The sequence below is a fragment of the Rattus norvegicus genome, chromosome 15 (assembly GCF_036323735.1).
Source record: "Rattus norvegicus strain BN/NHsdMcwi chromosome 15, GRCr8, whole genome shotgun sequence".
NCBI classification, from domain to species: Eukaryota; Metazoa; Chordata; class Mammalia; order Rodentia; family Muridae; genus Rattus; species Rattus norvegicus.
The window spans coordinates 78,543,819-78,566,563 of record NC_086033.1 but is presented as its reverse complement, the minus strand read 5'-3'; positions in this window follow the sequence as shown (position 1 = coordinate 78,566,563).

Here is a 22,745-nt window from a genome sequence, read left to right as displayed (position 1 = left end):
AATTCTTTATTGAAATAGACATGCCACATCCAAAAGACTGCATTTGACAGAACTCCCACCACTACTGGCCACTCTTTACCTCTTATAATCTTTCCACTTCCATGATATCCCCTGATCCCCAGGGGTTGGAGTGATATAGGCATACTATTTTTCTAACTGAGAATTCAATGTCTTGTTTCAACAGTATGACCAGTCATTTGTTTCTCCATTGACTTCTTTCCCCAGCAAAAAGAAGCTAATGTGACCAGAGATGAAATCATCAATGTCCAGGGGAATATGCACACATATTTAGAAGGCAAACTGCAAGAAAAGCACTTATTGAAATAGCAATAGTTAGTTCTACCCTATGGCCTCTAATCTCCCCATCCATAAGATTATGAATGTGGTAGTAATATGTCATTGGAAATTCTGTCCTATTAAGCAAACACCAAGTTCAAATAAATTTAGTTTCCATATCATGGGAATGCCATTGTTGTTCCAGTAGACATATTTGCCTGGTAAGTCAGTTTTGGAGCACGCAGGTCCAAGTGGTGCATAAGACAGTAAGCCATCTGTTTTTCTATAGAATCATAAATAGCACAGTTTTTGTACTATGAAATATTGGAAGAAGGCTTACATAGGTATAAAAAAACAAGGGGAAAAGTCACTAATTAATACTCTACCATGAACTTACAAAACTGGGTTAAAATAGAGTTAGGTTGCATGAATGAACAACCTGATTACAAGAAAACATGGTTTATTTAAGATCATGGTGTAATGCATGGGGTACCTATCAATGAGATATTTGCCCTGCAGGCCCCAGAATTGCCAAAAAAAAAATACGTAGTACTTGGATTGATTTTGGTTATTTGCCATAACACATTAGCACTGGAACATAGTAAGTATGTTTGATTTTATATTCTTATCATTAACTTTCCATTATTGACTTATTCTATAACCATTCTAGCTTTCTAACTTTTCTCTGTTATCTTGGAAACCTTATAATTATAACATTTTACTGCTTTCTCTTGTCACTCTCCTGTATTTATGAATCTTTCAGCTTGCATTCCTTCATTTTTATTCTGCCTGTATATGCAGAGATCTAGCCATACAGATCTATTTCGATACTTAAATAGAGTTCCAAGCACATTAATCTGCTTGGCATTTTAGGTGCACCCTGCTGTTTTACCTGCTACTCTTTTTCCTAATCATTCCCTCAAGAAACAATGTGAAGTTCTTAAGAAGAACTTGCAGTCCTTGTTTTTAATACCAATGTATCATTTCCTTTTTGTGAAGGAAGCATAGTATAAATGCTTGACTATGACAATGTCAGAAAAGCATTTTGCTTTCTCATATGCTCTTATAGTGGGGTGGAAACATATAATAAATTCAGATAGTGACACAATTATTAATATTAAGGTATGCACTAAATATAATTAAGGTAGATTTTTTGAGATGATATCAGCTGTAACTATATGCTAAGTAGAAAGATAGAAAGATAATGAGAGGAGAAGAGTAGAAAATGAGAAGATAGATAAAAAATAAAACAGGAAAGATCAGCAGGGAAGAGAAGGTATGAGAGAGATTTGGAAGAGCAGAATAGTCATTTCTTATTTTTTCTAATGTAATTTGTATTAATTGATTGTTAAGTTTTTAGGTCATCATGGCTCTTGGCCAAAAAATAAGATTGGATTTTGATTACAGTTCTGTTTGTACAGAATCATGGTGGAGTCACTGGATCTTACACTTTGAATTTATGCTTTTTGCTTTTTGGTTTTTTGTTTGATTGATTGATTGTTTTACCTCAGGAGCTCTACTCACAATCTGCATTTTGTAAGTAGGAAAACATCGCTTAAATAAACATTTAATTGGAAATGCCACAATGTTCTAGGACAAACCATTTGAAGGATCTGCATTTAATTTGAAGAATATGTTATATGTAATCTTTAAAATTTAGCCTCTGATTTAACATTAACATAGATTTAGGGGTGTTTGTTGTTCGTTAGGCCATCCATTTGTGTAAACATTGTTCTTAATTTGATGTCCCATGCATATAGTTTATATTCCCTACTATATTAGCAATGCAGGCCTGTTCATGCATCCATTCCCAAAGCTGATAATTTCAGAGCACCACTATTTACAGTTTTTTCTGGTTTTTTTTGTCTGCAAATTCATTATTGAATTTTCTCATTTTCATGTCCATAGTCAATACGACACCAATAATCATTTTCCTTGCATTCTTTCAGCAATATGACATAATGTAAGAGACTATAAAATGTATGCTGTTGTCCAATAAAGCTCAGCAATTATTTTCATTGTAAAATTACATCAGTAGTATATAATTTACAGTTTTATTATGTATTATTGGGCAAAGAACTCAAGTTCTAACTTTTGGTCTGATATAATGTCCCATTCTCATTTTAAGTATTGTAGGTATCAAGTCTATGGGTAATTTTATTAGTCTAGAATTATCATTTCATGTCATTAAGGTTAGGAAACTCTTCTCAGCTTTAATGTTCCTTTGTTTAGTTTCAGAAACATATAATATTTGTCTCATTTTAATAATGACAATTGTTTTAATTATTTTAGTCAAGTGGTGGATGTAGATCATTGATTTGTCTGTACAGTTAGTCCTATGTGCAACACATTTAACTAGACTTTATCCATTGTTTTTCATTCTATATCATATTATTTCACACAACCCTAATTTTATGGGAATATTTCAGATATTTTCCTCCTTCCTTTCAAAAAGTACTATTCTATACATTACAACATGAACATTTATGGTAAAAATGTTAATAGAAATCCATTAAATAGCAATCCTCTGAACTTTAAAATGACTGCAACTTTTTAATTATATTTAAAATGCAAAATTAATTATCTTGTAATACAAGAGGTTGTTTTATAGCTATGGTAATATTTGTTCACGCATAATGTCTTCATGGTAAGTAATCGTTTTGGTGCCTGTTTTTGCTAAATCTACTTCTTGGTAGGAAACAAATTATGTTTTGCTTATTCTTTCATCTTAAAAACATGGCAAATTCCTATGGTTCAACTATTTTTTTCTGGTGAAGGAATAATTAAGGTACAGAAATATATATGTTGCATCTCAAGAAATAATGAGTTAATAACAAAGGCTCACATAGCTCAGGAATGCCAAACATCTAATAACCAGAGTTTATTTTCAAACATATTATTTTTAATTTTTTTGGTAGGGGGAATTTTTTTATTAAATCATTTTACTCATCACAAATAAGGCCCTTATGAACATAGTGGAACACATGCCCCTGTGGCATGGTGGGGCATCTGTTGGTATATGCCCAAGTATGGTATAGCTGGTAGATTTCCAATTTTCTGAGGAAACTCCAGATTGATTTCTGGGGTGGTTGTACCAGTTCGCAATCCCACAATGTTCGCAATGTAGGAGGGTTCCTCTTTCTCCACATCCGGGCAAACACATGCTATCATCTGAGGTTTTTGATCTTAGCCATTCAGTTGGTGTTAGGTGGAATCCAGGTTCATTTTGATTTGCATTTCAATGATCACTAAGGACTTTGAACATTTCTTTTCAGTCATTCAAGATTTCTCCGTTCTGAAATCTTGGTTTAGTTCTATACCCCATTCTTTTTAATTGTGTTACTTGGTTTCTTGGGAGTTACCTTCTTGAGTTCTTTATATAGTTTGGATATTAGCCCTCTATTGGATGTAAGGTTAGTGAAGATTATTTTTCCCAGTCTGTAGTTGCCAATTTGTCCTATTGGCTATTTTCTTTGCCTTATAGAACCTTTCCAGTTTCATAATGTCCCATTTATCTATGCTTGATCTTACAGTCTGAGCCATTGGAGTTTTGTTTAGAGAATTTCCTTCTGTGCCAATGAATTTGAGGCTCTTGAAAAAATCCCAGATGTCCCTCAACAGAAGAATGAATAGAGAAAACATGGTTCATTTACACAATGGAATACTACTCAGCTATTAAGAACTATGAGTTTTGGATGAAACTGGAAAATACCATCCTGAGTGAGGTCACTCGGACCCAAAAGTACATGCATAGTATACACTCACTAATATCTACATTAGCCAAAAAATTGCAGAATATGCAAGACACAAGCCACAAAACTCAAGAAAGTTAACAAGCAATCCCATTTGGGAAGGAAATAAAGCAATCACAGAAAGGGGGAGGAGGGAGGAATGGATATGGATGTGAAAAGGAACAGGGAGGGAAGAAGGCAACATGATCAGGTATTATGTTGGGAGAACAGGACTAAAGCCCTGAGGGCCAGAAGAAAGAATGTAACCAGGCAACCTCAGACACAAAGACTACACAAACAGACCCTTGGCTCCAGTTGCATATGTAGCAGAGGATGGCCCTGTTGAACACCAATGGGAGGAAAAGTTCTTGGTCCTGCCAAGGCTGGACCCCCCACCCACCCAGCGCAGGGGAATGTGGGGAGGCAGGTGGTTGGAGAGAGGGAACACACTTATAGAAGAATGGAGGGGGATGTAATAGCGGGCTTATGGCTGGAAACCAGGAAAGGGAATAACATTTGAAATGTAAATTAAAAAATATCAAAGAAAAAAGGAAAAAAGAGAAGGGGGACTATCAAAAATAAATTAATAAGATGCATCTAACCCTGGAAAGACTTGGGGTTCCAGGGAGAGGAGAGGTATGGTGGGTTGGAGGTTGGGGGCGGGGGACATCCTCTTGGAAACAGTGGAGGGGAGTTATGGGATGTGGAACAGTCAGAGAGTGGACTGGGAAGGGAATAAATCTAGACTGTATAGTCTAGATTGAAGAATAAATTTTAAAAAGATAAATGAATAAATTAAATTAATAAATTATTTTATTAAATAACTTTATTAAAAATAATTTTATTTATTTACCTTTCAGATGTTGCATTGTTCATGGATCACCCAAGTACTTCACCACCTCTTCCCTTCCCTTTGCTTCTCAGAAGGTGGTCCTAAACAAACCCTCCCTCCCCCGCAGACCTCATCCTTATCAGCATCTCCCTTACCTGAGGCATCAAGTGTAGAGAATTAAGCACATCTCTCCCACCAAGGCCAGAGAAGGCAGTCTGTCCTCTGCTACATCTTTGGGACAGGAGGAGAGAGGGCATGTCTTTCATTGATAACTTACTATGTGGGAGCTTTGAGGGATCCAGGCTAGTTGATCCTGTTCTTCCTATGGGATTACAATCCTCTACAACTCCTTCAGTCCTTTCAGTAACTGTTCCCTGACCATAATCCAATGGTTGGCTGCTAGTATTTGCATCTGTCTCTGTCAGCTGCTGGTAGAGATCTTTCAGAAGACACCATGCTGGCCTCCTGTCTACAAGCACAACATGGCATCAATAATAGTGTTAGGATTTGGTGCTGATGCATGGGATGTAACCCAAGTAGGACCACTCACTGGATGGCCTTTCTTTCTTTTTTTTTTTTTTATTAACTTGAGTATTCCTTATATACATTTCGAGTGTTATTCCCTTTCCCAGTTTCTGGGCAAACATCCCCCTCCCCCCTCCCCCCTCCCCTTCCTTATGGGTGTTCCCCTCCCCACCCTCCCCCCATTGCCGCCCTCCCCCCAACAGTCTAGTTCACTGGGGGTTCAGTCTTAGCAGGACCCAGGGCTTTCCCTTCCACTGGTGCTCTTACTAGGATATTCATTGCTACCTATGAGGTCAGAGTCCAGGGTCAGTCCATGTATAGTCTTTAGGTAGTGGCTTAGTCCCTGGAAGCTCTGGTTGCTTGGCATTGTTGTAAATATGGGGTCTCGAGCCCCTTCAAGCTCTTCCAGTTCTTTCTCTGATTCCTTCAACGGGGGTCCTATTCTCAGTTCAGTGGTTTGCTACTGGCATTCGCCTCTGTATTTGCTGTATTCTGGCTGTGACTCTCAGGAGCGATCTAGAACCGGCTCCTGTCGGTCTGCACTTCTTTGCTTCATCCATCTTGTCTAATTGGGTGGCTGTATATGTATGGGCCACATGTGGGGCAGGCTCTGAATGGGTGTTCCTTCAGTCTCTGTTTTAATCTTTGCCTCTCTCTTCCCTGCCAAGGGTATTCTTGTTCCCCTTTTTTTTTTTTTTTTTATGTTGATTTTTTTTTTTTTTTTTATTAACTTGAGTATTTCTTATATACATTTCGAGTGTTATTCCCTTTCCCGGTTTCCGGGCAAACATCCCCCTCCCCCCTCCCCTTCCTTATGGGTGTTCCCCTCCCAACCCTCCCACCATTGCCGCCCTCCCCCCATAGACTAGTTCACTGGGGGTTCAGTCTTAGCAGGACCCAGGGCTTCCCCTTCCACTGGTGCTCTTACTAGGATATTCATTGCTACCTATGGGGTCAGAGTCCAGGGTCAGTCCATGTATAGTCTTTAGGTAGTGGCTTAGTCCCTGGAAGCTCTGGTTGCTTGGCATTGTTGTACTTTTGGGGTCTCGAGCCCCTTCAAGATCTTCCAGTTCTTTCTCTGATTCCTTCAATAGGGGACCTATTCTCAGTTCAGTGGTTTGCTGCTGGCATTCGCCTCTGTATTTGCTGTATTCTGGCTGTGTCTCTCAGGAGCGACCTACATCCGGCTCCTGTCGGTCTGCACTTCTTTGCTTCTTCCATCTAGTCCAATTGGGTGGCTGTATATGTATGGGCCAAATGTGGGACAGGCTCTGAATGGGTGTTCCTTCAGTCTCTGTTTTAATCTTTGCCTCTCCCTTCCCTGCCAAGGGTATTCTTTTTCCTCATTTAAAGAAGGAGTGAAGCATTCACATTTTGATCATCCGTCTTGAGTTTCGTTTGTTCTAGGGATCTAGGGTAATTCAAGCATTTGGGCTAATAGCCACTTATCAATGAGTGCATACCATGTATGTCTTTCTGTGATTGGGTTAGTTCACTCAGGATGATATTTTCCAGTTCCAACCATTTGCCTACGAATTTCATAAACTCGTTGTTTTTGATAGCTGAGTAGTATTCCATTGTGTAGATGTACCACATTTTCTGTATCCATTCCTCTGTTGAAGGGCATCTGGGTTCTTTCCATTTTCTGGCTATTATAAATAAGGCTGCGATGAACATAGTGGAGCACGTGTCTCTTTTATATGTTGAGGCATCTTTTGGGTATATGCCCAAGAGAGGTATAGCTGGATCCTCAGGCAGTTCAATGTCCAATTTTCTGAGGAACCTCCAGACTGATTTCCAGAATGGTTTTACCAGTCTGCAATCCCACCAACAATGGAGGAGTGTTCCTCTTTCTCCACAACCTCGCCAGCATCTGCTGTCACCTGAGTTTTTGATCTTAGCCAATCGCACTGGTGTGAGGTGAAATCTCAGGGTTGTTTTGATTTGCATTTCCCTTATGACTAAAGATGTTGAACATTTCTTTAGGTGTTTCTCAGCCTGTTCCCCTTTTAAAGAAGGAGTGAAGCATTCACGTTTTGATCATCCGTCTTGAGTTTCATTTGTTCTAGGCATCTAGGGTAATTCAAGCATTTGGGCTAATAGCCACTTATCAATGAGTGCATACCATGTATGTCTTTCTGTGATTGGGTTAGCTCACTCAGGATGATGTTTTCCAGTTCCAACCATTTGCCTACGAATTTCATAAAGTCGTTGTTTTTGATAGCTGAGTAATATTCCATTGTGTAGATGTACCACATTTTCTGTAATGGATGGCCTTTCTTTAAGTCTCTGCTGCATTTTTGTTCCTGCATTTCCTTTAGATATTGCAATTCCTATAGAATTGTTCTGGGTCAAAAATATTGAAAATTGATGAGTGGCTCCATGCCTCAACTGGGGGTCATGTCTGTCTACTGAAGGTGGTCTCTTCAGGTTCTGTCTTCCCACTGTTGGGCATTTTAGCTATGGTCATCCTCATTGACTGGTGGGAGCCTCTCACATCCAAGGTCTCTGGGACTTTCAAGAGGTTCCCCTCTCACCCCACCCACCACTGCTACATATTTCCATTCATTCTTCTAACCCTCTGGATTTCTCTCTCTCGTCTGCTTCCATATCTGATCCTGCCTCTCTTTTTGCTTCCCACTCCCCTCTCACATTCTGGCCTCCTCACTTATTTGCCTTGAAGCACTATAGGTGAGGCCCTCCCTTTTGCCTCTCACCACCAGCAGTAGTCAAGAGAATTGATCCCACAGTCCTGAGAGTGAGAGACCTAGCCCTGACCCCTCTCTTGGCTGTAGCACTTAGGAAGGTGAACCCTGCACCTCACCTGGGCAATCCAGTGCAGTTGTCCCTGATGGCGAATGCAAATGGGGTCTAACTCTGATGGTGTGAGACATCGTGAGCTGGCCCTGTCCCTCAGCTGCTGAGCACTTGGGATTGGAGCAGTCAGATTGCAGCACTGTATCATCCTTGAGTAGCAGCTCAGGAGAGTTGGCTCTGAAAGCATTGATGTGGGTGGGCCTGCCCCAATGTCATGAGAGTAGAAGAGCTGACCCTGCCTCCTACCAATTGCAGCATTGGATCTCCTAGCGGGAGAAGTGCTAGAGAGCTTGCCCTGGTGGGCAGATAAAGAGTGCCAGCAAGTAGCCTTATCAGTTTAGGTATCACCCAGGCCCGGATTCAGAGCTGTGAGTTTGCCCACCCCAAAATCTGTATCATCTGTAAAATGTTTGGACTGTGACAAGGCTAGTCTTCTTGTTGCAAAGTTGCTAGATCTCTATGACACAGATCAAAAAAAAACAGGTAAATGAGAAGAATCTCCATGAGCATCCAACAATAATGATTTCACAGAAGCTAGAGATTTGGAACTAGACCAATGTCTCATTGCAGCGAACAAATACAAATGAAGAAATGTAGACAGAGGGATATATTGTGGGGCATGTTGTGGCACAGTATGCTTCCACGGTGATGTGTTTTTTTATGGTGTGTGTGTGTGTGTGTGTGTGTGTGTGCGCGTGTGTGTGCATGCTTCAAGGGATAATGGCTTGTATGAGGAGATGGGGAGATGAGCTGGATTGAGGTACATGATAGGAAATTCACAAAGAATCAGTAAAAATTCAAAAAAAAATCCATATTAACCAAAATTAAAGTCCTAGGTTTATTTCAGGACAAAAAAAAGATTCCCTTAACATCATCTGAGACTAAATCAAGGACCCAGTTGACCGTAATGTACACATAACTACAACATGTTTATGTCATCAGGATTACAATAAAAGATTTCTTCAAACTGCAAAGGAAGAGATTATTGTTGCTCATATCACTCCTTCCAATTCTTCCCACACTCCCATACGTTTTCTTTAAACACTGAAGCCTTCTATTTTCTCACAAATAATGTAAAGAAGGATCAGTAGAGCTCTAAGATGGTATCAGGCAGCTACTTCTGAAAGCCTTATATGTGTCAAATATAATAATGTAGATATTACATACTCTATAGAAAAGGTCTTTTTTATTTAAATAAAAACTAATAGCTTCTATTTTAAAGGAATGCCATGTTAATATATCTAAAGAGCTATCAAATCTAAAGGTTTGCTCTCTACACTGTAATTTTATTACAGCAAACTCAGACATCTTTTTTTTCCACAACACTGCAATGTTTATGGGAGGTGACATCACCAAACCTTAAGTTGTTTATGCTGAAATTATATATGTATAAATGCCAGTGAACTCTATAGGTTATCTTACTGTGTATGACTCTCCATGGCCTTCATAGCTAAAGCTATCAGCATATCGCATGCTTATATCTGTAGTTGTTCATGCTTTGCCTCAGATTCTAAGCCCCTGACTCGTGGGTCAGATGAAGAAACTAGAAAAAAGTATCAATAGCATGACTTCCACCATTAGCTCAATGAGAATGATGACCTGTTAGTCTCTCCTCATTTCTGTAGTGCAATATGTTTATTAAAGGAGAGGGATTAGGACATTCACAACCTCATTTTTAGCATACCCAATTAAAACTGAGTAAAGGATCTACTTAGTAGAGTCCAATTAGTGAGTAATCTGTGGGATCCTCATGCCCAACATAATAGCTACCCCAATTATGAACTCTAGTAATGAACTCTAGAAATGATCCCTGAAAGGGTAGCTCTAGTTACGCAATATAACTGCAGATTATTTCCTCTAATGACATCTGCCAGTTTATATATAGACTACATGTAGGGAATCCTTACTGCAGATTCACCGAGGGAGTATACACATTCTGTTTCTTCTGATAAGTATCAGTGTATATAAATAGCCCAGACCATGTAACTGTGAATTCTCTCTAATTTTTACGATTACCAAGGTCATAGAATGTCAAAGTATATTTTATTGACTATGTTTTACTACTGTCACTCCTCTACCCAGTTAGTTATCATTTCTATGACTATAAATGAAACAACACCCCCTTTTAGATATTTCTCATGGAAAAGGCATATCTCTTTTCATTGGATATTTTCTTTATTTACATTTTAAATGTTATCTCCTTTCCCAGTTTCCCCTCTGGAAACCCCCATGCCATCCCCTGTCCCTCTGCTTCTATGAGGGTGCTCCTCCACCCACCCACCTACTCACTCCTGCCTCCCAACCCTGGCATTCTCCTACACTGGGGCACCAAGCCTTCACAGGGCAAAGGACCTCTCCTCCCACTGATGTCCGACAAGGCCATCCTTCGCTACATATGCAGTTAGAGCCATGGGTCAATTCATGTGTACTCTTTGGTTGGTGGTTTAGTTCCTGGGAGCTCTGGGGGGTCTGGTTGGTTGATATTTTTGTTCTTCCTATGGGGTTGCAAACCCCTTCAGCTCCTTCAGTTCATTCTCTAACTCCTCCATTAGGGACCCCTGAGAGACTCTGCCAGAGCCTGACAAATAGAGAGTCAGATGCCCGTAGCCAACCATTGGATTGAGAATGGGGTCCCCAATGGAAAAGGCATATCATTAAAGTTAGATGGGATGTAGATAAATCTGACCTGGGTTTCCAAAATTGAATGTTACACAAGATAATTTTCTCTGTTTTTATTAGTCTTGAATACATTATCCAAGAAATTTTCAGCCTCCATTTGGTCCATTCTATTCTTTGAAATGCACATAACCATTGTAGTTTTACATTTTCTTCACTTGTCTTTCCTTGAATTTCTTAGAATTCATCATCTCACCAATATTTTAAATCTGCATCTATTTTATCTAAATTTTGTGTCTACTATTATATCCTCCAGAGATTTTGAAAACTTTATGTAATGAATGATCTCTTTCTCTCTCTCTCTCTCTCTCTCTCTCTCTCTCTTACACAAACACACACAATTTTATTTTCTTATTTATTTCTCATTCATTTTCTCATTCTTATGTCTTTACATGTAGATAAATTATTATTTCATAGGAGTAAAAGAAAACATGTCAGCTATAATTAACATATAATATGTTAATTATATTATATGTTCAATATAATAGTGTTTGAATTGTTCAAAATTCATTTTGGTATATTTCCCATCCAACCAAAGTGGTATCTCAAAATAATTTGTAAAGTATAAATTATATAAAACCATTCAATTATGATTAGTAATGGTGAAATCTCTTCTGGATCTGACCAATTAAGAAACAGAACCTAAATTTCATTTCCCCACAGCTATAACGTATGTTAAAATTGATACCACGTACCAATCCAAGCATAAAATCTTTAACCCACAATTTGCCCTTCCCACAATTGTGCAAGACTAAAAATGGAACAGAAATTGAGAGAATAGCCAACAATGAATGGCCCAGCTTGTGACCTATGCACAAGAAATAACCTATACCTAACATTTAATGGCATTCCAATATAGTTAGAGAGAAGAGCAATGCATAATTATAATCTGAGAGAATTCACCTAACAACTGATAAAAACAGATGCAGAGACCACAGCCAAATATTGGGTAGAGTTTGGAAAATCCTGTGGCAGAGGGAGAGGAAGGACTGAAGGAGCTGGAAAAGTAAAGGACACCAGAATAAAAGCTATAGAATCCACTGTCCTGAGCTGATAGCAGCCCAGAGAAACTGTATTCCAACCAGAGAGCATGCATGGGATGGACCTAGACCCTCTTGAGCATAGGTAACAGTTTTGTAGCTTGGTCTTCATGTTGGACTCCTAGCAGAGGAGCAGGGACTATCTCTGATTTTGTTTGCCTTTGGATCTCATTTCCCTAATGGGACTCACCTATCTAGTCTCAGTAGGAGAAGACACACCTGGTATTACTGCATCCACCCTACTTAACATGCCAAGATGGGTTGACATTGGAGACCTCCATTTTTCTGAGGAGTAAGAGAGGTTGATATTGGATGGGGGACTTGAGAGGGAGGAACTTGGAGGAGAGGAGGGAGAGGAAAGTGTAATCTGGATGTAAAGTAAATGAATTAATTAATAAAACAATGAAAAGAGTGCTGTCAGATAAGAATTATAAATGTATGCTGTACATTAGCAAAGAAGAAGCAATTTATTGCTGGGATGTTTTACGTGTTTATCGCTTAGTTGGAAAATGAGAGTATGTGAGAAAATCGATTATTTGATGCTCATAAACTATCAAATTTCAGCAACATTCGCGGCAAGCATTCAAATATCACACACACACACACACACACACACACGAATGGGTATTTTTCTTGCATGTAGATGTGGTAATCACAAGCACATTTGGTTCGCAAAGAAGTCAAAAGAGGACACTGGATCTCTGGAGCAGGGGTTACAAAGGTTTGGTAGCTCTTGTGTGGGTACTGTGAACTGAATTTGGCTATGGTGTAAAAGTAAGTGTTCTTACTCATCAAAGCATAACTCTAGCCTTGCAACACATTTTCTTACTCATATCAATTTTATGTTAAAATAGATTTAGCAGTAGCCCACAATGTTTGGGGGAATATAAAACCTCACTGGATAACAATTTAAAAGGACTAACCAATTAACTCATTCCTGGCACTGAGTTTTTTATTTATTATACTGTGGTGTCCAGAAGGCATATTGCTGTGCTATTATATAGAAATACAGTTTCACTGTGTGTATGTGTGTGTGTGTGTGTGTGTGTGTGTGTTGATTATACGTATGTGTGTGTTTATGTATGTGTGTGTGAGTGTGTATGTATTTATGTGCATTTGGAAGCTTCTACCAAGATTTTCTTGATTGTTTTAAGATTCCATGTTATTTATTCCCATAGTCTGTCTCTCTCTGTCTCTCTCTGTCTCTCTCTGTCTCTGTGTATGCGTGCGTGTATGTGTTTCTGTGTGTCTGCGGGGTGGTCTTTGTATCCATGTCTGTTTTAGGAATATCTACAACAATTAGCACCCATATGATTTTTTTAAAGATTTTCAATTTTCTTTATTCACCTGCATACTTTCTTTTCTATCCTCTTCTCACTCCCCAAGTTTTGCGCTTCTCTTTTTCTCAATCTCTATTACTACTGAAATTTCAAAACTAATGCTGACAAATGAAATGAAATATATACTGTTTGTGTTTTGGGGGTCCATGTTACGCCATTCATAATGATTGATTTTCTGCTATGCCCACTTACTCTGAATTGTATAATTTCCTTTTTATTGATAACTGAAAAGTATGACATGTATATGAAAGTATACCTCATCTTCATCCTATATTAATTAACTAATGGTTATGTAAATGGCATCTATATTTTTTGTCTTTTTTTGAATATAGCAGTAATGAACATCAGTTTGTGGGCATCACTATTTTAGGAAAAGGAGGCCTTTGGGTTTATGCACAAATATGGTACCCTTAAATAATATGATAAGTCTAATTTAGCTTTTCATGGAAATTTTGCACTGATTCCACTGTGACTGCATGAGTTTGAACTCACAGTGCATTAGATAATTTTTTTCTTTACATCAACAACAACAATTCTTTTGATCATCCTCCAAAACTCTTGCTGTAAAATATCACTTGAATCACAGAACATAGTAAAGCCAAGTGGAATGCTTTATTAATATTTCTATTGGCTACTTTTCATAATGGTGGAAGGGGCTTTGTTCATCACCAGAGAATGAAATTAATCATCAGCCTTATCTAACGGAGAACCTTGTATGATAAGATAATTTCTAGCATGACTAGCAAGGCCCTCCAGAGCAATAGTGACAAAACCATCTTGGAAGGTACCCACTTTTTTTGAGTGGATGCAAGACCTTTTCTACAACATTCAACACAATTTTGCCACCATTATTCTGATAAATGAGCATAGTATTAAACCAATTACTAATGAGTCATTGATATATCCAAAGATCAATGCATCTCTCGATCTTGATATGAGAATTGTCTATTTACTCAGAAGAGCAATTAACACAGAAGACCACAGATATAGGTAACCATGATATAGATAATATAAGATTTAGAATGCTCAGTACTAAATGCAACATATAAACCATACTCCACCCTCCAATATATTATCCTGAAAAAGAGAGAAGAGAGAGTTTAAAAGCCACAGGTGATAGATGAATGCAAGAAAAAAAGAGTATCTTTCATACATAGAAGGACCATTGTATATATGAACACACAGAAGTTACAACAGCATGCACTATAAGACCAATACAGAGCAGATTCCAGCATGGAAAAAAGAGCCAGATGCTATGTCATTTTCCTAGCTAAGGAACTGGCAACTGTTGTCTGCTAGAAAGCAGGAAACCAATTTTTCAAAGAGTATATAGCCTTTTGTAATGTGTTGCAAATATGGAGTATTTGAAAATATTATTAATTTTCTGATGCATTAAGAAAAAACTCAAATTTTAATAGTGTAACTAGATTTTAGCATTATAAATTGTTTTCAAACTTGATAGGATAGAAGCGCAAGATAAAGATACCATAGGAATTGGATTCTTCTTAGGCTTTTCTACTTCGCTTGTAGCAGAAGGTTCCTTTCTTCTACAGCTTAACATGGTATTTCCTCTTTGTGAAAAGCTATATTGTCAACCTGTGTCTCTTCTCACTCTATCAGTCTGTCAGTAAAATCGGCTGGACAATCTCCCTAATGTAACAGGATCACCTCTTCAGTATCCACTCATAAATGCACTTACCTTCTAAATTATGGGTAGCTTGTGCTTCAAAATAAGAAATTGCAGAAGGCACAGTTCAGCCATTAATAATTACATTATCCTATCTGTGTGATTGAGACATTCTGCATTAGTATTTACAGGCAACTATGAAGCTGTTTGATTTTTCATTCCTCTGATGTCTTTATTGTGATATTAACCCAAACTTTATCTATTTTTTAAAGAATTAACTATCAATACAATTTATGTAAATCATAAAGAAATATATTGCTTCTTTCTAGACCTAACATTCAATTTGAGGCTTCTCTGTGAAAAGATTTACTTTTGTTATCAACTTTTGTGCTACTTAAATATTATTTCAATAAATTCTAATTTCAGTCACAGGAAGTATTGACTTTTGTGCTTCTTATCAAGCTGTATTGTTGAATACAATGCCTTTGGTTAAAAATGTCTATATTTGAATTAAAACATTAATGAATCAAAATTATATAAAATTATCAATAGTGATGCTGTCTTCCTGAATATTATTTTACTTCAGGTTATATGACATGTTTCATTTATACCTTTTATGTGTGACAATGTGTTTTATGTCTGTAAAGTGAATAGATGCACAGATGATGAATTTTATATTATTCTTCTAGGAAACGCTATTAACGGGATGTGATTGCAGGAAGAGTACAAGAGAATTACTGAATTACTTAAAGAAAGTAAACTGAATGATATTTGCTGATAGAGAAATCCTAAATACGTCTTTTCACAATATTTCAATCAAAGGTGTATTCCTGAGTTGCTTTGGTCAGACACGTACGGCTGACAATCCTCCCATCTAATGAGCTTTAAGATACAATCACATTTTGAAGAGGAGGAATCTCGACTGGGGAAACGGCTTTGTCAGTTAAGTGCTTGATTTATAAACACGATGACCAAAGTGCCTTTTCTAACATCAAAAGTTTTAAAACCCCAGGAATGTGTGTGGTGGTTATAAATTCAGCACTGGGAATCCAAAGACAAGAGGCTTGTTGAAGCTTTTCAGCTAAACCAACCAAACTAGCATCATACCTCAAAAACCCAATGGACGACACCTGAAGTATGGTAACCAAAGCTCTTCTCTAACATCTGTACACAAGTGCATCAGTATGAACACCATCTGTCACACAAAGACATCCACATACAGTCTCACCTGCACACAGGGACACACCCACACATACAGAGGAGGGGATGAAGGAGAAAGAGATAGTAAAGGAGAGGGAAGAAGGGTAAGAGGGAGAGAGAGAGACATAGAAAGATAGATTTTTTTCTCTGTCCTCCTGGACAATCTTCTCATGTTCTGGATATTTTTATTACGTCATTCCTACGATCTCATAAATTGCCATCTGGGTGAAAATTTCAACACATTTTGAGTGTTGGTATTGAGGTAAAGTGAATCAAACAAATATTTCTCAGATACTGTTGTCTGTAAACTCAGAATTAATAGCCCAGCTGGAGAGATGGCTCGTGGAGAAGAGACTGAAGGAAAGGCCATTCATAGACTGCCCCACCTGGGGATCCAGCCCATATATAGTCACCACAATTAGACAATATTGATGAAGCCAAGATGTGCATGATGACAGGAACCTGATACACCCTTTTCCTGAGAGGCTCAGCCAGAGCATGACAAATACAGAGGCGAATGCTAACAGCCAACCATTGAACTGAGAATGGGGTACCTGTTGGAGGAATTAGAGAAAGGATTGAAGGAGCTGAAGGGGCTTGCAACCCCATAAAGACAACAATATCAACCAACCGGAGCTCTCAGGGACTAAACCACTACCCAAACTCTACACCTGGACAGACCCATAGCTCCAACTGCATATGTAGCAGAGAATGGCCTTGTTGGGCACTGATAAACCCTTGGTCCTTCCAAGGCTGGACCCCCCCAGTGTCGGGAATGTCAGGTCAGGGAGTGGTTGGGCAGGAGGAAAAGGAAGATAGTGGCAAAGGATGCTTATGGCTGGGAAACTGGGAAAAAGAATAACATTTGAAATGTAAATAAAAAATCTTCAGTTAAAAAAGTAAGAATAAAAATTAGTGTTTGCTGTTATTTTAAAGGAACCTGTTTCAGTTTGTATGCCTGACTTAGACAACTTACAACCACCTGTAACTCCAGTTGTAGAGAATCTAACACCCTCTCTGGCTTCTGTAAAACACACCCACACATGCACACACACACACACACACACACACACACACACACACACACACACACGGCCTACATACAGAAATACACACTTTTTCTACAGTGTGTCTTCTTGATGGAAATATGGAAAATTTTTGTCTTCTTTTGATAGAGACACTTTCATGTTATAAGTCGGAAAGCTTCGAGTATTTTCCAAGTGTAGAATTCTTCATTTCACCCTGCACACTCTATTACTTTGTCACGTCCCCCTGTGCCTTGGGAATCATCACTGTCACTCACCTGGAATACCCAGAGTGCTCCACTGACATTTTACTTTTTCTGTAGAAAGACACACTGAAACGCTAGTTCATGCTTTGGAAACACGTTTGAGCATTTTCTGCTAATACTTCCTCAATAAACCAGGAATTGCTGACCCCCCCCCCCCCACTGCGTTGTATGGAATGTAAAACCTGTTGACTGGCTTTATCTGGACAAGGAACAACTGCAACATTGTGCTGACTAGTTGTGACTTGATTTTCTGTTACAGAAATCTTTGGTGCAATCTTTCTTTTTAAATTGTTCAACCTCATTATCATTCTGATTTTTGCTTGATTTCAGTGTTTTGTCTGCATTTCCAAAGCTGGAATAACTGTTTTTGCATTCTCTCCACTTTTGAAGGAAATCATTTTCTGGGCCAGCTGTGTCTTCGGTGTTCCTTTTCATTCTGCTGCTTTAAAAAATGTTCCCTGTCTCTGGCATATTTTCTAATTTCTCTTTTTCATAGCTTTTCAGCTTATTTTCCTTTAATAAGAAGCATGGTGTTCTCTTCTATGCACTTATTTGAGCTAGCATTATGCTTCTCTTCAGGTTCCGGTAATTCATCTTGAAGTTCACAAAGATTCTTTTTGTGTACATGTATGTCATGGATGCATTCTTTATTTGGCCTTTAGTTTAGTTTTCTCGTGGACGTTCCTTGTTCCTAAAGGCACAAATAATCTGTGTAAAGCCTACCTCTAAAATGAAATTGGGAGGAAATGATATAGAAATTTGGAGACTTCTTCCAATATTCTACAACAGTTATTCCATCGATTAAATAAAGAAGATATTGGAAGCAATGAGCTCAAAGGCCTCCACTCCAGCAGCAAATGAACAAAATGTGTATCAGCCAAAAGAGCCAAACATGCACATGTGAAAACTCAACTCCTACATTTCAAGTGTTCTGTTTTTCTGTTTGCTTGTTTATTTATTTGTTTGTTTGTTTGTTTGTTTATTTTCTGAATAGAAAATTAAAGACTTAGTCAGATTCTCAAATAAGGTCATGTAATTCTTAGGAAAATAGACGGAAGTAGAAAATATCATTCCGAGTGCTATAACACAGTCACAAAAGAACACACGTAGTATTCACTCAGTGATAAGTAGAAACTAGCCCTAAAATTTGGAATACCCAAGATATGATTCACCAACCACATGAAGCTCAAGAAGAAGGAAGACCAAATATGGATGCTTCAGTCCTTCTTAGAAGGAGGAACAAAATACTCAGGAGGAAACAGAGACTGAAGGAAAGGCCATCCAGAGACTGCCCCATCTGGGATCCATCCCATACACAGCCACCAAACCAGTCACTATTGCTGATATCAAGAAGTGCTTGCTGACAGGAGCATTCCTGAGAGGCTCTGCCAGAGTGTTTTCTGATACAGACTATGATGCTTGCAACTAACCATCAGATTCAGCATGGGTAGCTCAGTGGAGGAATTAGAGAAGGGACTGAAGGAACTGAAGGAGATGCAACTCCATAGGAAGAAGAACAATATCAACCAACCAGAGATCCCAGGGACTAAACCACCAACCAAAGAGCAAACATGGAAGAACCCATGGCTACAGCTGCATTTGTAGTAGAGGATGGCATTCTCTGGCATCAATAAGAAGTCCTTGGTCCTATGAAGGCTTGTTTCCCCAGTGTAGGGGGATGCCAGTGTGTTGAGGTGGGAGTGGGTGGGTGGGACGGGGGAGCATCCCCATAGAAGCAGGGGGAGGGGGAAGGGATATGAAGGAACCTGGAAGGGGAAAAACATTTGAAATGTAAATATGTAAAAAATTTTTTTAAAAAGCTAAAAGATTGACTTCAAAATATACAGACAAATAATAGTTTGGAAGAATGTTTTGATGTCAACTCCATTTTTCTCCCAAGATGGATCCACATCCCTTTTTTATTTTTCCTACCTCTTGCTTCATAACACCTTGATCATACTCTTTGCTACTCAAGCTCCATCTACTGCTTATGGTCCCTTCACACTTTCCTTGCTTCTGCTGCATAACTGTATCTATATTGCCATATTGTCCAGTCACATCTCAGTGAAATTTTAATTGTTTCATATTTCTTTACACCTGAATATATTTATGTGTCCAGTATATGTACTACATTTTCCATGTGCATTGTTCAACTGAAGGAGAATTAGGTTGATTCCATTCCGAGACTGTTGTGTACAAGGAGATCCAGAACATTGTTGAGTAAGCATCAGTGAAGTAAAATGTTTAGTCTTTTGGGAATCATGTCCAGAGTTGCTTAACTGCTTAGCTGGGTCATATAGATTTATTTTTCTGATACTTTTCCACAATGAGTTTCATGCTGAGTATACTCACTTGCACTTTCTCTAAGAAAACAAATTTTTCCAGAAGAAGAAGAAGAGGAGGAGAAGGAGGAGGTGGAGGAGGAGGAAGAGGAGGGAGAGGAGGAGGAGGAGGAAGAAGAAGAGAATTTCTTAGTGAGAACCTCACCAGCATCTGTCATCAGTTGACACTAGCCAGTATGACTGGGTTGAGATGAAGTCCCATAGTTATTATGAATTGCATTTCTCTAATTTACAAAGATAACAAAGAAGTTTATTTGGTTGTTGTTGGTTTTTGTTTGTTTTGTTTGGTTTAGTATAGCCATTTTTATTTGTTCTGTTGAAAATTTTCTGCCTTGATCTTTTAATTCAGGTCATTTTTCCTCTTGACTAGGCTTTTTTAGTATGTGTATTGAGAATATTAATCATTTGTCAGACATTTAGGTGACAATGATTCTATGTCATTTGATTTCTTCTACACTAATTTGAGTTTTTGACAAAGTCAACTGGCCCCTTGGGGGCTCCCTGAGACTGAATCTCCAACAAAAGAGTGAACAAGAACTAGGCCCCCCCTGCACATAGGTAGCAAAAGAGCAGATTGTTCTTCAAATGGATTCTCCAAGAACTGGAACAGAGGATGTCCCTGAACCTGTTTCCTGCCTGCTCATGGATTCTGAACCTGTAAACGGACTGCCTTGTCTGTTCTCAGTGGGAGAGAGTGTGACTAGCTTGTAACATCTTGATCTGTATGTTTGTGTGTGTGTGTGTGTGTGTGTGTGTGTGTGTGTGTGTGTGTGTACTAGAAAAAGAGGAAGGACTGATATTAGGTGGTAAACTGAATAAATTATTTAATGGTTTAAAAATAGTTATTTTTCATAGTATTAAATTTACCAATCCAGGGACAATGTATCTTTTCATTTCCATTTCTATCTCAGTATTTATTCAGATATTTGGGGTTTTAATTATACAGATCTTCCAACAATTTGGTTAGAGTTATTCAAAGGTTTTTACTATTTTATTATTTAACATTTACCTAAAATGACAATACATATATATATATATATATTTATATATTATTTTTATATATTATATATGATATATGGATGAATATGTTTATGTATTTATATATTATATAGTTATTTTATTCCATATATATGGAAGCCATTAATAGCAGCTTAATGGGAATTAACGGATGGTCACATGAACCAGAGAGTAACAAAAAACCCAGGTACCAATTAGGAAAACCTTTTGATTGATTGGGCATGGTAGACTTGGTAACTCCCAAAACAGCATACTCTACATATGAGGACTACCTAAGTTTATTTACAGGAGTAAAGAGTTTGACCTTAAAGACAGTGAACACATAGGACACAGAATTTGGATGATATGTTATGAATCTTTCCTGAGAGCCTTTTTTTTCTGATGAGTTTCCACGGTTCCAGGAAATACTATGCACTCTGCCACAGAGAGAGGAAATTATGCAGTCTTTTCCAAATACAATACCAATAAACCATGACAATGACCATTATGGCAACAAGCCATAAAAATGCAATAAAGAGACTGTCACATGTCAGTGGTTGTCAACACCTAATAAGACAGAAATTATGCCTACTACTGGAAATCTAACTAGCTTTATAGGAAAATTGAGGCCAGGGACCTTAGAAAAGAATTGGCTACCTTCAAAAAACGACTGTCAGCCTAACTATTTTCGGAATTCTAAATCTTATGAATATTCATGGAGTTAAGTATAATGATCAATGCTCATCATAATTCTCCCTTTACATTAAATTTAAATCACCCAAGAAGCCACAACTAGCTCAACACCATACAGAGATCAACAAATTATAGGGAGCTCTGCCCTACTACATTGATTCTCCGTTAGGGAAGATCACAGAACAGGGGCAGAATGACTGCAAATGCTAGAGTAGAAGTAACCTGTATGTGGACCAGTTTATCCTAGAAATGGCTGCATAAACAAGACATAAGACATAAATAATTCTAGTATCAACGAGTTTATTAACATGGAATTTGAAAGTATTAGCATGACTGTAAGTATAGAAAAATAGAAAAGATTAATATATAATATGTATGTGATATAATATTTATATAGACATGTTTTATACATACATATATATTATATATAACTAATGACTGCTGGCAACGGGATAATAAGCCTCTCTCAGGGATAAATTCATATGTATGTGTGTGTGTTTATATGTGTGTGTCTGTCTGTCTATCTGTTCATATTTTTGCATGTGTTTGTATAATAAAAGATCTGATTTCATCCTCTACTTCAATTAAGGACATATTCAAAGCTAAATTATAATAGTACAAAAAGGAGAATTTCAATAAGTTGTCACAAAGTAGCTGCTCATTGGACCTAGTTTGCCTACTCTGAGCACAATCCGCATGTTTCTAAATTTAAGTTAACCAGCTTTTGATTCTTTAGACTCAAAAGACAAAGGCTGCTATCCTATGCCCATATTGTGAAGTCTATTAGGAATCTGCATATCCACTTTCTTTTATTCATGCATTAATATGTATAGTGGTAAAAATATTACCTAAAATAGAAATAAAATAATTTCCTTAAGAAAATAAAATTTAGGGGTTGGGGATTTGGCTCAGTGGCAGAGCGCTTGCCTAGGAAGCGCAAGGCCCTGGGTTCGGTCCCCAGCTCCGAAAAAAAGAACCAAAAAAAAATAAATAAAATTTAAAAAAATATAATCATAGTAACTTTACAAGATCTGTTATAGAAAATTCTGGTAGAAAGAAAAAGACAGAAGACAGAAAATTTTGTTCTCACAAGAAATAAAATTATCCTGCTGAGGAATGAAAGAACTTGATCATAAGGTAATTCTGTTCCAAGGTTTTGCCCAGCCTAATGGCTAACTAACGGGCTGAAAATAAGTCATGGTTGAGTGCTCAACCTTAACAGTATATTCATAACAGTTTTTTCAATAGCTTAGGGAACCCAGAGAAGAGGTAGAGAGAGAATTTAAGTGGCAGAAGTTTTGGAAGAATTGTATGAAGCTTGGTTTTCCCTGCATGGCAAGCATATGCAAGAGTGACCTC